The sequence below is a fragment of the Chroicocephalus ridibundus genome, chromosome 4, assembly GCF_963924245.1.
Source record: "Chroicocephalus ridibundus chromosome 4, bChrRid1.1, whole genome shotgun sequence".
In the NCBI taxonomy this organism is placed as follows: domain Eukaryota; kingdom Metazoa; phylum Chordata; class Aves; order Charadriiformes; family Laridae; genus Chroicocephalus; species Chroicocephalus ridibundus.
The window spans coordinates 7,978,380-7,991,468 of NC_086287.1; the positions used below are offsets into that span (position 1 = coordinate 7,978,380).

Consider the following 13,089-nt stretch of genomic DNA (forward strand, 5'->3'; position numbering starts at 1 on the left):
CTGAAAAAAAAACGTTGAAAGAAACTCTACAGTAAAAGGAAAAACGTTCACACTGAACACTGCAAAGCCAACTCAGTTAAAAGCTTTGGTTTGTATTATCCTTAGGTGAACTATCAATGCCATTTTTAGTAGGAATATGTGATGATTCGAGTCATATCCAATCTACTGTCTCTAGTGAATGCAAAAAGTTGATCTGTGTCACAAAAAATGCAGGAAACATCCTGGAATCTGACTCTTAGGTGGAGAGAACAGTAATGAAAAATTTCCTTCAAGACCTAAGATTTCTTATTTGTGGAGCCCTTGCTGACAGGCTTATGTTTGACATGACACATCTGGAAAGCTGGTAATTGTCTGGCTCTCATATAATGTACTCGGATTCTGCAAAGAACTGCTTCATAACTCAATTACAGTTCACTGTGAATATAACATTTGCTAATAAGGAACTGTGAATGACAGACAAATTCTTAGAATTCAGGTGGGCTCTAGACCTTTTTATCAGAATTGCCTGTACTTCTCTCCCATAGACAAACACACCTTTTTTAGAGATGGCAAATGCTGTTTCAAGGCTCACCACTTTTTCCAGGCACTGCAAAGATGCATCCTGAAGGTCAAATAGAAAAAATAAATTATTGAGATTTTCACTTTCTATATGTAACTTCCAAAGAAATTCTGAAAATTTTCACAGACAAAACTTCTACTAGTGTTGAATAAGAACACATAAAGCTAAAAACCCCCCCATATTAACTAAGTCCAGAGGAGCTTAACTAGAAAGTAACTGTTGCTGGTAAGGCTTTTTTATGAACATTGAACTTATTTCAGTGGATTCATCAAAAATATGCCAGATGGGACTTGACCACCAGAACTTTTTACCCAGGGCTTTCTTGTGAAACACGATACACTGTTTTTAAAACCTGGGCCACACATTCCCTGTCTAGGTACTCAGGTCCCAAGAAATAACACCACATGGAAGAGGGAGTTAATGCATCTTCCTGGGATTGTGGCATTTCAGGCTTTCTAGTACACGCACACATTCTTCTACCTTTGTGTAAGTGCTCAACTTACACAAAGACCAAGAGAAAGTCCTGTCAATGAATGTATGAGAAATGTGGCACATGCCATGTTAAGGCAAGAATCTTACTGAGAGGCATCTGAAAAAGGAAGTACGCTCATATAGCGATAGAACCACGTGAATCATAGAGCTGAAAATCATTCTGAATGTAAGACGGCATACAAATTAACTAGTATAATTCAATGTAGTGTTATTACTCCTCTATTCTGTCTCACAACACACTGTTGAACCTTCATCCAAATTACCTTGCACCTTTCTTTGACATTGTCATGGTCCTTTCATCTAGAAACAGTTTCTCTGTATTTTAACAAGATACAATCTTGTCTTTAAATGAGGATGAGCTAAGCAGGCAAGGTTTGAGAGATTCGTACTCATGGATCTTTGAGAAGAGAATCACAGAATCATAGAATTGTTAGGGTTGGAAGGGACCTTAAAGACCATCTAGTTCCAACCCCCTGCCATGGGCAGGGACACCTCCCACTAGGCCAGGTTGCTCAGAGCCCCATCCAGCCTGGCCTTAAAAACTTCCAGAGTTGGGGCTTCCACCACCTCTCTGGGCAACCTGTTCCACTGTCTCACCACCCTCATGGTGAAGAACTTCTTCCTAACGTCCAATCTGAATCATCCCATCTCTAGTTTTAATCCATTCCCTCTAGTCCTACCATTACCCAACATCCTAAAAAGTCCCTCACCAGCGTTCTTGTAGGCCCCCTTAAGATACTGGTTAGGTCACTGTAAGGTCTGCTCGGAGCTTTTTCTCCAGACTGAACAACCCCAACTCTCTCAGTCTGTCCTCACAGGAGAGGTGCTCCAGCCCTCTGATCATCCTTGTGGCCCTTCTCTGGACACGTTCCAGCACGTCCATATCTTTCTTGTAGTAGGGGCTCCAGAACTGGACACAGTACTCCAGGTGGGGTCTCACGAGAGTGGAGTAGAACGGGAGAATCACCTCCCTCGACCTGCTGGCCACGCTTCTCCTGATGCGGCCCAGGATACGATTGGCTTTCTGGGCTGCTAGTGCACACTGACGGCTCATGTTGAGCCTCTCGTCCACCAGCACCCCCAAGTCCTTTTCTTCAGGGCTGCTCTCAAGCCAGTCACTGCCCAGCCTATATCGGTGCTTGGGATTGCCCCGACCCAGATGGAGGACCTTGCACTTGGTCTTATTGAACTTCATGAAGTTGGCATGGGCCCACCTCCCCAGCCTGTCAAGGTCCCTCTGGATGGCATCCCTTCCCTCCAGCGTGTCAGCCGCCCCACACAGCTTGGTGTCATCGGCAAACTTGCTGAAGGTGCACTCTATGCCACTGTCCATGTCGCTGGTGAAGATGTTAAACAAGACCGGTCCCAGTACTGATCCTTGAGGGACTCCACTTGTCACTGGCCTCCACTTGGACGCAAAGTCATGCACAATATTGACCAAGTAATCAGTATTTGAAAATGTTATTGTTTTAGAAGTGTTTTATTAGGTGTTTCAATATACAACTATAAAATATTTTGACTCGGGATTTTTTAAAGGAAGAAAACAACACCCAAAAAAACCCCCAATTTACTCATGAAAGAAAAAAATTATAGTATTTGTTTTTTTCCCATTTAATACACATGGTAATCTCTCTCTAATACACACAGTAATTAACTGGATTATCTCACCATTATTTAGTGCTTTTATTTTAAGCAGACCTTGCCTATGGAATCATGAATTATAATTCCATGGACTATGGAATGGTTCCAGTAGGAGGCCCCTCACTTGTATGGTGATTGTGATTTTACATCTGTAAAGCATCATGAGTTATGTAAATATACTTCTTATTATTAACTGATCAGAGTTTACAAGTAGTTCTAGATTTGCTCCAGAGGGCTCAGGTAGTACACATACTGACTTGTCTGTCATCAGGGGGTTTGGTTTTGAATCTGTTTTTCCACTAGGCAGATATTAATGATTTATTTTTCCCTACTATTACTACACTTACAAGGAATCACACAGTAAACTCCTTCATCCAAAAAGCCCTACAGATTTACCTATTTACCACTACTTGCAGTTGGACTAGATGACTGTTGAAGGTCCCTTCCAACTGCAACTCCCCTCCCCTCCCCTCCCCTCCCCTCCCCTCCCCTCCCCTCCCCTCCCCTATCCTATCCTATCCTATCCTATCCTATCCTATCCTATCCTATCCTATCCTATCCTATCCTATCCTATCCTATCCTATCCTATCCTATCCTAATAACTTCGAGTTGTAGGAAATATCTGACATGTCCTTATCTAGAAAGATGTCTGTTTTGGCCAGTTTCACTGACACTACATCTGAGGTGCTGAAAAAAGTTTTCCTTACATCAAGTCTTACCTTGTAGTAGTACATGAAGTTTCCAGCTCCAAGTACAACATCCACTCTTCACACTCATCTTAATCAGTAGAGACTTCCCAAGCAGAAAAATCTAAATCACCTTTGTGAACAAATTGGATTACCTGGAAGAACAAAACCAAAATGAATGAAGAGCCTAAGTTCACTTTACAGGACATCCAATATCATCATATTCCTTTAAAATCCCGGTCCGGTTATTATAATTGTGCATTTTACCCATCGCTCAAACAGACATAGGATTTACCCGAGAAAAAAAATAAAATTATAATTTTAAAGTTCTATAGGAAATAACAGGAAAATGAACAGTTTATTGATTGATAAATAACTAGTCCTTTCAAAACAAATTTTTAGAAGACAGCAATTCTAATTCAAAAGCCACTGTAGTGAGTTAGTGAACCACAAATTATCACTTTTCACTGTGGCTGTCCTGACTCAACAGAAGTTTGGATGCCTTTTTTTTTTTTCTCCTGAAAAAAATGAAAATGAAAAGTAGTAATCAGAGTACAGAAGTTTAAAATTTTTAATTTTTTTTTAAAGTAAAATTTCAGTGTCTGGGGAAAAAAAAAAAAACCAACTTGAATTGAACTTACTTTTTAGCAAAGCTAGCATATCAAGAAAAAAACTGTTCTCAGCCACCGCACAAAAAATGGACCATCAAAGCAAAACACAACCCAAGAGAAAAATCTCACACATGAAAAGAACTGTGGAAGACACTTAGCTATTTCTAACATGAAATATTTTGTTGAGCTGGAGAAGACTGAACTTACTTGGGTGGAAAGACTTGAAAAAGGAAAACTGTCTGGGATCAAAGAACCATGGCTCAGTATTGTCTTTATTTTTTTTTTTAGAAGGAGCTTATTTGGGGTGGGTTGTTTGTGCTCAGCACAGTTACATCCTTCTGGGCATATTGCTATACAAAATACATCTTAGAACAGACACAGAATTTTTTGGAAAGAGACAGACGACATATAGCAGGCATAAGTATCTGTCTTCCCTGGGAGTCTTATCTTCCCAGATGATGGCAGAATTTGCCTCATGGTCTCTAAGCATAATTCTACCAATAATGATGATTTTTTTATAGAAGACATTTATCCATGAACATTCAGAACAACAAGAAATAGTTATGTTTTCTAAAGAAAAGAGAAAGTAGTTTATGTTCCTGTGTTAGTAGATGGGGCATACAAACTTTTGGGAGCAGTATATGCTTTGGAGAGCTTATTTATGTAAAGCATAAGATAAATTGTAAGATCACAAAATGATATAAATAATACATATATTTGTTATCTGTAGAGCATTTTTCCGTCGAGAGTATCTCTGATCTTTTCAATATTATCAGACTTGACTTTTGGGCGAAAGAAGAACCTTGTAACCAAAGACACTAGAGAATTCTTACTTTCTGGGTACATGCAGAGCCTCTATTTAAAGTCTCATACAAAAGGTTTCTATAGAAACCTGAAGGGCTCAGCCAAACACTGCTAAAAAGCTGAACCCTGAGGCCTACACAAAAACCCCCCAAAACATTTATCACTGCTAATGGCTCCTGAAGTCACTGATTTCTACCATGCTTCACCATACCTTCTTAATATACGATGTTATACCTTACATTAGCATACTCTAGCTTTGCAAATAAAAGTCTGATAACTGTTAAAAACATGGCTTTAACTCAGATCCTTAACTGATCCCAAAGGTAGTGAATTCAAAATTAACTCTGATCTCCTTTCTGGCATATACTATCTCCTAGGGCACGTAATATGAGTTTTGCTTTTTTTTTTTTAAGGAGCTGTTTGTCCTATATATAGTTATGTTTCAAATTGTTACTCACTAAAAGAGCAAGTATTTTTGGTTCCTTCTGAAAGTCATATTTCCATAGTGATGCCGAGCTGACAAAAATATGCCATACATCACGATAACTGAAAATTAACTCACTATCACAGATACTGCTCCCAGATACCATTTTAAACTCAGTCTGGAATACTATATTGGTGCAAAACTCAGTTTTTCCTGCACCTTATTTTAATACATATTCAGTATAAAGCATTCACTCTTCTTAATTTTCAGCTTGTTCCCTGTTTCTGTTTTGGTTTGTTTCAATTAGTTATCCCAGACTAAAATGGAGTTAATGACTTGTTTCAGGGTCCAATCCTGAAGAGCAGCTTGGATGAGGCTGCAGTAGGTTTGGCTTCCTCTTCCCTGGTCATGGACACTCTCCCCTGGCACTGCACACTCCTCCAGCAGTCCTTGCAGAACGCTCCCATCCCTAATCCCCACAGCGTGTCTTCCTATCATGCTCATTTTCATACTACAGAACCACCAGGGTCATCATTCCTGAAAGAGTATTTCTCTGTGTTTGTCTCCCAGAATGTTCCCAAATGTTCGTTTTCTGTTGGTCGTTAGGGCTATGCAGAAATCCAGAGAGAAATATCCAGACCCAACATCCATTGGGTCACCAATGAAACCTTGCAGAGGGCATATAGCACAAGATGGAAGGCAATTCAACTCTGTCACTTTGGGCAGTGCTTTCAATGTGCCAGAAAGGACAGACCCCATATTTCTCCTGTCTGTTTCGTGGGAGGTTTTTCTTGTACAGAATCTTTTGTTTTCTTGACAATAGTTTTAGAAACACAGATTCCTTCATGTAACTACTGATATTATGGCTCACTTTCTGTTAAAATAACATTTCAAATAGAATTTCAGTCCATAAATATAGTAATATTTCCTTTCTGCTACACCAAGAAGAACCTGCAAGAATGACAGAAGTCCAAAGCTCAACAGCATGCCAATGCTGACCAAAGAAATGGCTCTCCAAGAGAAATGGAGCACTCGTTTCTGAATTTGCAGAGCTACAATAATAGGACATACCACAGATACCAATTCCAAAGATAATTATTCATACCATCTATGAACAACTCTCACAAATGTTATGGAGTTTGGGGCAAGTTTATCTTTATAAAGAATTCATGACATACCTCCTTTCAATCATCTCACATCCACCCACACTGACATTTCACAAACCAAACTTATCCGTAATACTTCTCAGCGCAAGGCATTTTCTACACATTTGTTCAGGTCAGCACACAAATGTTCTCACTTTCCAGCCTTAAAAAAAAAAAAGAAAAGAAAAGAAAAAACCCCACATACTCCCACATCCTTGCACGAAAGACTACTCAAGGTCGAGATCAAGAAAAATGGCCTCTTTCCTCCTCTTTTGTCCTCCCCTTAGTTTGTGCAATACCTTCTTTCACACAGTGTGTAACGAATTTCCAATCAGAACTTTGCAACTCTTGCAATTTCTTTCTCCCAGGGATAACAAGATAAGACAGAGATGAAATGACAAGTATTAAACAGCTTTGTCTACTTCCCATTGCAAAAGTAAGAAGCTATTGTCATAAAAATTAACTCTGAAAAATTAAGTTATAGAAAACAAAAGTCTTCTATTTCTCAGTGTAAGGTTCCTCACTGTACCTTATTTTTGCCAAGAACTATATCATGATTTCTTTTTATATGGTTATGGGAAATATTTGTTGAGGTACTTCACAGCAGATTTTCTTCCGATATCTTAATTACCTACTAAGTTGTCTAGAGCAGGTTGTGTTTCTTTCTAAGACGTAAAAACTCCTGAACAGTGCCTTTTCTAATTCTGAGGCAACAGTTGAGCTTTTCTCTTGGATGGACCCCAATGACATACTTCACTTACAAAAAAATGACAAGAAATACAACCAGAGAATTCTTCCTATGGTAAGGCAATATATGTCTCAGCTGAAGGATGATAGTTATTATATTTGATGAATTGCATTAAAAGCTGGAAAATTTCTTATAGAAAGTAGTGTGGTATTTATGCAAAGGAATGGTACAAAATCATTAAACATACAAAAAATATATCTATAGACTATATGACTTAGCATGATGCAAAGGCAGAAAAGGCTAACTCAGATTCACTGCTTCACCAAGACAATTATTCTACAAAATTATTTAAGTACTAAATGTTATAATACTTTGATTTATAGAATTTTGTTGTTGAAGTAAAGACACTTGCTCACACCTTGCTAGCATGTCACAGCACCGGCTGTATTAAAAGGAATCTATTTCTGACCCCAAATAGCATAAATGAACTATTACACCTGAATGAAGACAGGATCCGTTACTGCAGTTTCAGAGGGAAGTCCTCATCAGCCTCTGAATTTTATTACTTTACCACTTCAGTGCCGTGCAGACTCATTCATGAAAACAGTCTTCAAAAACCCACGTCAAAGGATGCTGAACAGAGTTTTCAGATGCTTTAACTCATTTTTAAACTTTGTTCCTAAGTATGGAGCTGATGCCAATAAAACGGCCGTAAGAACTTTATTTTATTTTAAGAAAAAAAAATTAGGTTTTATGCCAGTATTTCTCTCAGGTATGGCTGAAATGTTTCATCTTAAACTCCCCAAAAATGTCAGCTTCAGGCAACTCATCTCAAGTTAAAAATACCAGCTTTAGGACTGAACTACAAATAAAGCAAATGAAAAGGGCCCGGCGACTGCAAGTGTCAGTAAAGCTTAACTATAGACGACACCGTCAGTTCCCCGTGCAGTACGGGGTATTATACTGCATGTACGGTAAGTGGTGTTTTTTGTGATCTGGATGTACTTCTTAATGATTTCCACCACTTCGTAAATGTCAAACATGTGATCTGAATTTCTATTCACATTACCGCTTTAGTGTATGATCCTGAATAATCACTATAATCTGTTCTTAGCAACTGTGGTCATGATGATGTGTACATCTACTTCCTTAACTCTCTCATCAGAAATCATTGCCAGTTCTCACAATAAACTTCAGGAGACAAGAAAATGAGACTGAAACAAAAGAAATACCTTTATTCAAGATTCTACGATGCCAGTATGATTTGTGACCTATTCTCACAAAGCCCTCGAACACATGTATAATTAAGAACTTAATTAATTCCACTGGAGGAAATAAAACTGCTTTATATGCATCACTGTTTTGAAGGACTACAGTATTATTCTCACAGCAGTAAGATTTCATGGAATGCTGTTGAAAATGATGAATTATAATTTTTTAATTACATGGAATAAGAAACACACACCCCCAGAACATACACCTCCCCCCACAAACATAGCCAGAGAGACATGAATAAAATGTATTCTTTTACAACTTAAAATATATTTAAGGTGTAAATAGATGGACCACATTTATATCTCAGTCAGAGAAACTAGTAAGACTTAGAGAATCTAGTCAGACTTTATTTAAGTATCAGTATATACTTTGAGGAAGGCACTTTTACACATTCAGAGGAGATACTGCTCACATTTCTTCGCTAATTATCACGACAAGTACTACAGACTGCAGAATGGCTGCTGCTGCTGAAAAAAGATCTCAAAAAGGGGTCATCAAGGGAACAGGCACCAGATTTGATTTAAGGACAAAATGTCCTAAAAATAACATGCCTGCTTACAATATAGCTGCAACACAGAAGCAGCAGGCGAGTATAACAATGCAAATTGAGGTCCCCAAAAAGGGGTACTAGTAAGCACAAATTTGACATACTAAAGAAAGAAAAATAAACTCAAAAGTAACACATACCACCAATATTTTAGACTTTTGCTTTTCTTCTGAATATTCTATTGGCACAATAGTATTTATTACTTTGCTTTATAAAAAGATGAATGAATTATGACATTGTTTTCATAATTAATTAATTTTAAATGTATTAATTTTAGAATTAATTTACTTGCTGAGCACAAGTTAGCCTGAAGCCAAAACCCTCTTGATTGTTCATAACAATCAAAACAATTGAATTAAGTTGAAACTGGATCAACTTATTTAATAGAAATCTTGATGTTCTGTGGTCAAAATACTCTATCATAAAAACTAATATTGTCTTTAAAGTTGCATAAAATTGAGTACTCTGACAATGTTCTGATCTTTCTAATATTCAAAAGAAGGCTTCTACTGAAGACTGAAGCAGACTAGAACAGTATTTCCATTTTGACTATCTTAGCAAAGGAACTAAGCGGAACAGGCTTCTCAAGAAGGAATAACAAACTCCAGCAAAGCAGGATTTCTACGGAGTCTTGCTGGAAAAAAAGTTATCATTCCTGATAGAGAAGTAGCAGATAGAAGGCTGTGACTAAGGACAACACGTTTCAGAAATGAAAAATTAACCTTGTAGTTTTCTAATAGTCCTCTAGTAAGAGATCAAACATTTGAAAGCATCACTAGTAAGACTGTCTTAAGAGAGATTTTACGAAGTTATGACATTAGACTTAATGAAGGCATAGGCTACAGAAGAAAACAAAATAACCCCCTTTATAGTACATCTGACTTTTGATACAAGAATGTAGGCGAAATTGGAAAATGCTCATTTATATATGAATGTATTCTAATGAGAAAAGACAAAACAAATGATAAAAGGAAGGAGGAAGCTGAGCTTTTTTGTTCTAAGTTGACGAAGAAAACATCACACAGACACCCAGAGTAAGGAAGACCCTGGTGTTTGCTTAATTTCTAGGACTCAGCAGGCTATAAAAGTCAAGTATCCTGAATTATCTTAGGCTATGTCCAAAAAAAAAAATACCCCTCACTTGAAGATGGGTACAGCTTCAGCAGTAATAAAATTACTTTCTTCAGGTGGTGGGATCCAGCCCAATACGCTGTTCTCCTTGTCTTGCCGCAATGTGCAACAGCCAAATCCTGTTTTATGGGTAACAGACAGGACAGGGAGCAGACTGCTGCCCCTGAACATCACCGACACAGAAGTCTTTCCTAAACCTTTTGATGAACCTTCAATTTACCAGAAGACAAACTAATCATTTACCCAGTACACATCTTGCAAAGCATCTACATTTTCACAAAGTTAATTTTTGCAAAGTTAATGTCTTCAAAACAATGTAATATCACATATACACAGGAATAACCATTTCCAAACATAATATTAACATTCCAGATGTGGACTTCTGGACATTCAAATAAATGAAATAAGCAAGGTCTACGTTATTTTGTTCTTCTGTTCCCCAAAAAAGGAAGCTCACACTTTTGTGTCATAGAGCTTTTGCTTCTCTTTGTTTAAAGAACCAAAGTGTCAGACCCTGCTCCTTTGGGCTAATATGTCTTTTTCACTGACGAGCTGCCCAGTATTTTAGACATGAAAAATTAATCTTATAATTTGTTAACTATCCCCTAACAAGAGATCAAATAACAGTTGAAAACAGTGCTAATAAGACTGCCTCAGGACACAGGTTTCAGGAGGGCAGGACCCAACTCTTTCCCACTGAGTGTGGTGCCCACTTTGTGCAGCAGGGTGCCTGCCTGGAGAAAGCTGTAACAGCAAAACGTTCAGCTCCAGGCTCAGAAGGACATATCCTCAGAGTATCTTCCCTCTCTTTGCCTTTCTGACCAACGGTTACAAAATCTCTTTTGCCAGCCAGCTGACATGTTTCAGTCACTGCTACACCTGAACCATGAACCCTTCTTTCGTAACAAAGGTAGTTAGTTGACCACGTAAATTTACTTCCCATTATGATGGAATAAAGGTGCCGATGCACCTTTCATAGAATCACAGAACCATAGGGTTGGAAGGGACCTCTAGAGGTCATCTAGTCCAACCCCCTGCCAGAGCAGGGTCACCTAGAGCAAGTGGCACAGGAACGCATCCAGGTGGGTTTTCAATGTCTCCCGAGACGGAGACTCCACCACCTCCCTGGGCAGCCTGTGCCAGGGCTCTGCCACCCTCAAAGGAAAGAAGTTCCTCCTCATGTTGAGGTGGAACTTCCTATGCTCAAGTTTGTGCCCATTACCTCTTGTCCTGTCCCCGGGCACCACTGAAAAGAGCCTGGCCCCATCCTCCTGACACCCACCCTTTAAGTATTTATAAGTGTTGATAAGGTCCCCCCTCAGCCATCTTTTTTCCAGACTGAAGAGACCCAAATCCCTCAGCCTTTCTTCATTACAATATAGTTCTAAAAAGGTACAACGAACATGTCGTAATACCAACCAGGGAAAGCAGAAAGCAGGAACAGACCCCACAGGCAGGAAATACAGTGCAGCTTTTCCAGTTTTCATATGTGACTTCAGCCCATTACACAGGTGATGTCTAAGTGATGTCTAACAGATAGAATTCATATTACAATCAAAGTTTTGACTTTTAGGATGGGACAGCATAGAAGGCACTGTTATAAAAAGTTTGAAGGTGAACAGGATGGTATGTTAAGCCACCAAAATATAATTTCATGATGGAAAATAACATGGTCCCCAGATCCTCCTTTCAAGTATCGACGGCAACATCTTCTAAAAGCAGCTGAGTATTGCAAATTAATTAGAAGAAAAATATTCATGTATTAAACTTACATTGCAAGAAATACTAGATAGTTTGCCCGTGAATATGTGAATAATACATACTGCATACAGACCTACACAAACAAAACAAAATGTTATGAAAAGAATAACCGTTGACTTTGACGTTATACCAGCAATTAACTTTCTGCCTAATCCTTCAAAATTTACTCGCGTAAATAATCCATTCTCTTGACATTTGTTAAACAGAACTGCTCACAAGTGAAAACTGTTGTCCTTATGCTCCTCTGAGAAGCTGTATTCACTGTATCTCTGCTCCAGTCTGTTCTTCGTGATTTTCTGCAGCTGACAGATCATATCTTCCAACGGCATCGTAAAAGAAGGTTGAACCAGCAGAGGCTGGCTAACCTATACAAGCTGGGGTGCTAGTCTTTCCCTTTACTAGAATACATTGTAACTAAATAGATATGAAAATATTACTTCTTTGGCATACAACTTAAAACTATATTTGTAGCAAGTGAGTTACTAAACTGAGCTGTATTTGACTAGTTTTAAGGAAGCTGTTGAAAGAACTGTTGATCCTAAAAACATCAAAGGTTTAACAAAGTCCTCTAAGTCAGCAATATTCTTCAAGGAAATGATAAATAAAGCATTCCAGATAAATTTCATTCCAGATAAAAATACTCTCCCTTAGCTAGTAAATCTCAGTAGATGACGTAGGTGCTTGAACTTCAGTCAGACTTTTTTCTATTTTTGATGAGCATCAGCTATAATGCAACTACTGCCCTTGGTTCACGGAGGTATGTAAGTATTACCAGTTGTTTGCATTACAACTTGAGCAGTCAAAAATACCTCAGGGAAAGGGAAACATAATCGGCATGTCTAGACAGAAAAGGTAACATTCACAGAGAAAATATCATTGTATTCCAATGACGTCTTGTACGAGATTCTGCGTACCGCCATGTCCAAATGGCGTATTAGGGAACGAGACAGCACTGGAGTTTTCAATTACATGAATTATTTGACTGTTAAATCATTTCCAGCAATCTCAACAGCGACATTACTTTCCAAACTGTTCCGCATCAGATTTGCCTCAGGAAAGATAAAAGACTAGCTTAAAGCCTGGTGTGAGACTGGCATTGCTCCCTTCACACTTTTTTTTAACTTTATCTACATTAGATAAAGCTACTCTCTCTAAGTCCAACACCTCCTTTTTACCATTCCACTGTACAGTCTACTTTTGGAGTTCTTATGGCATTGATATCTAGAAAGGAGGAAGAGTAGCAATTAGAGCCAGGAACCAACACCTTTTTAAACATGTTGAATCGACCGCTGTCAAGCCAACAAATTTTGCCCTCTTTTATGTCT

The 13,089-nt window shown here is 38.5% G+C and overlaps 1 long non-coding RNA gene across 1 annotated transcript in view; it reads right to left on the bottom strand.

The window, feature by feature from the left end:
* Positions 1-469: 469 nt before the first annotated feature.
* The window catches only part of LOC134515105 (uncharacterized), a 60,195-nt gene continuing 47,575 nt past the window's right edge, over positions 470-13,089 (bottom strand). The window contains exons 2-3 of the long non-coding RNA XR_010070880.1: positions 3,412-3,533; positions 470-601 (exon numbers count right to left, since the gene is read on the bottom strand). This is a non-coding gene — a long non-coding RNA (uncharacterized LOC134515105). The remainder of the gene's footprint in view (positions 602-3,411; positions 3,534-13,089) is intronic.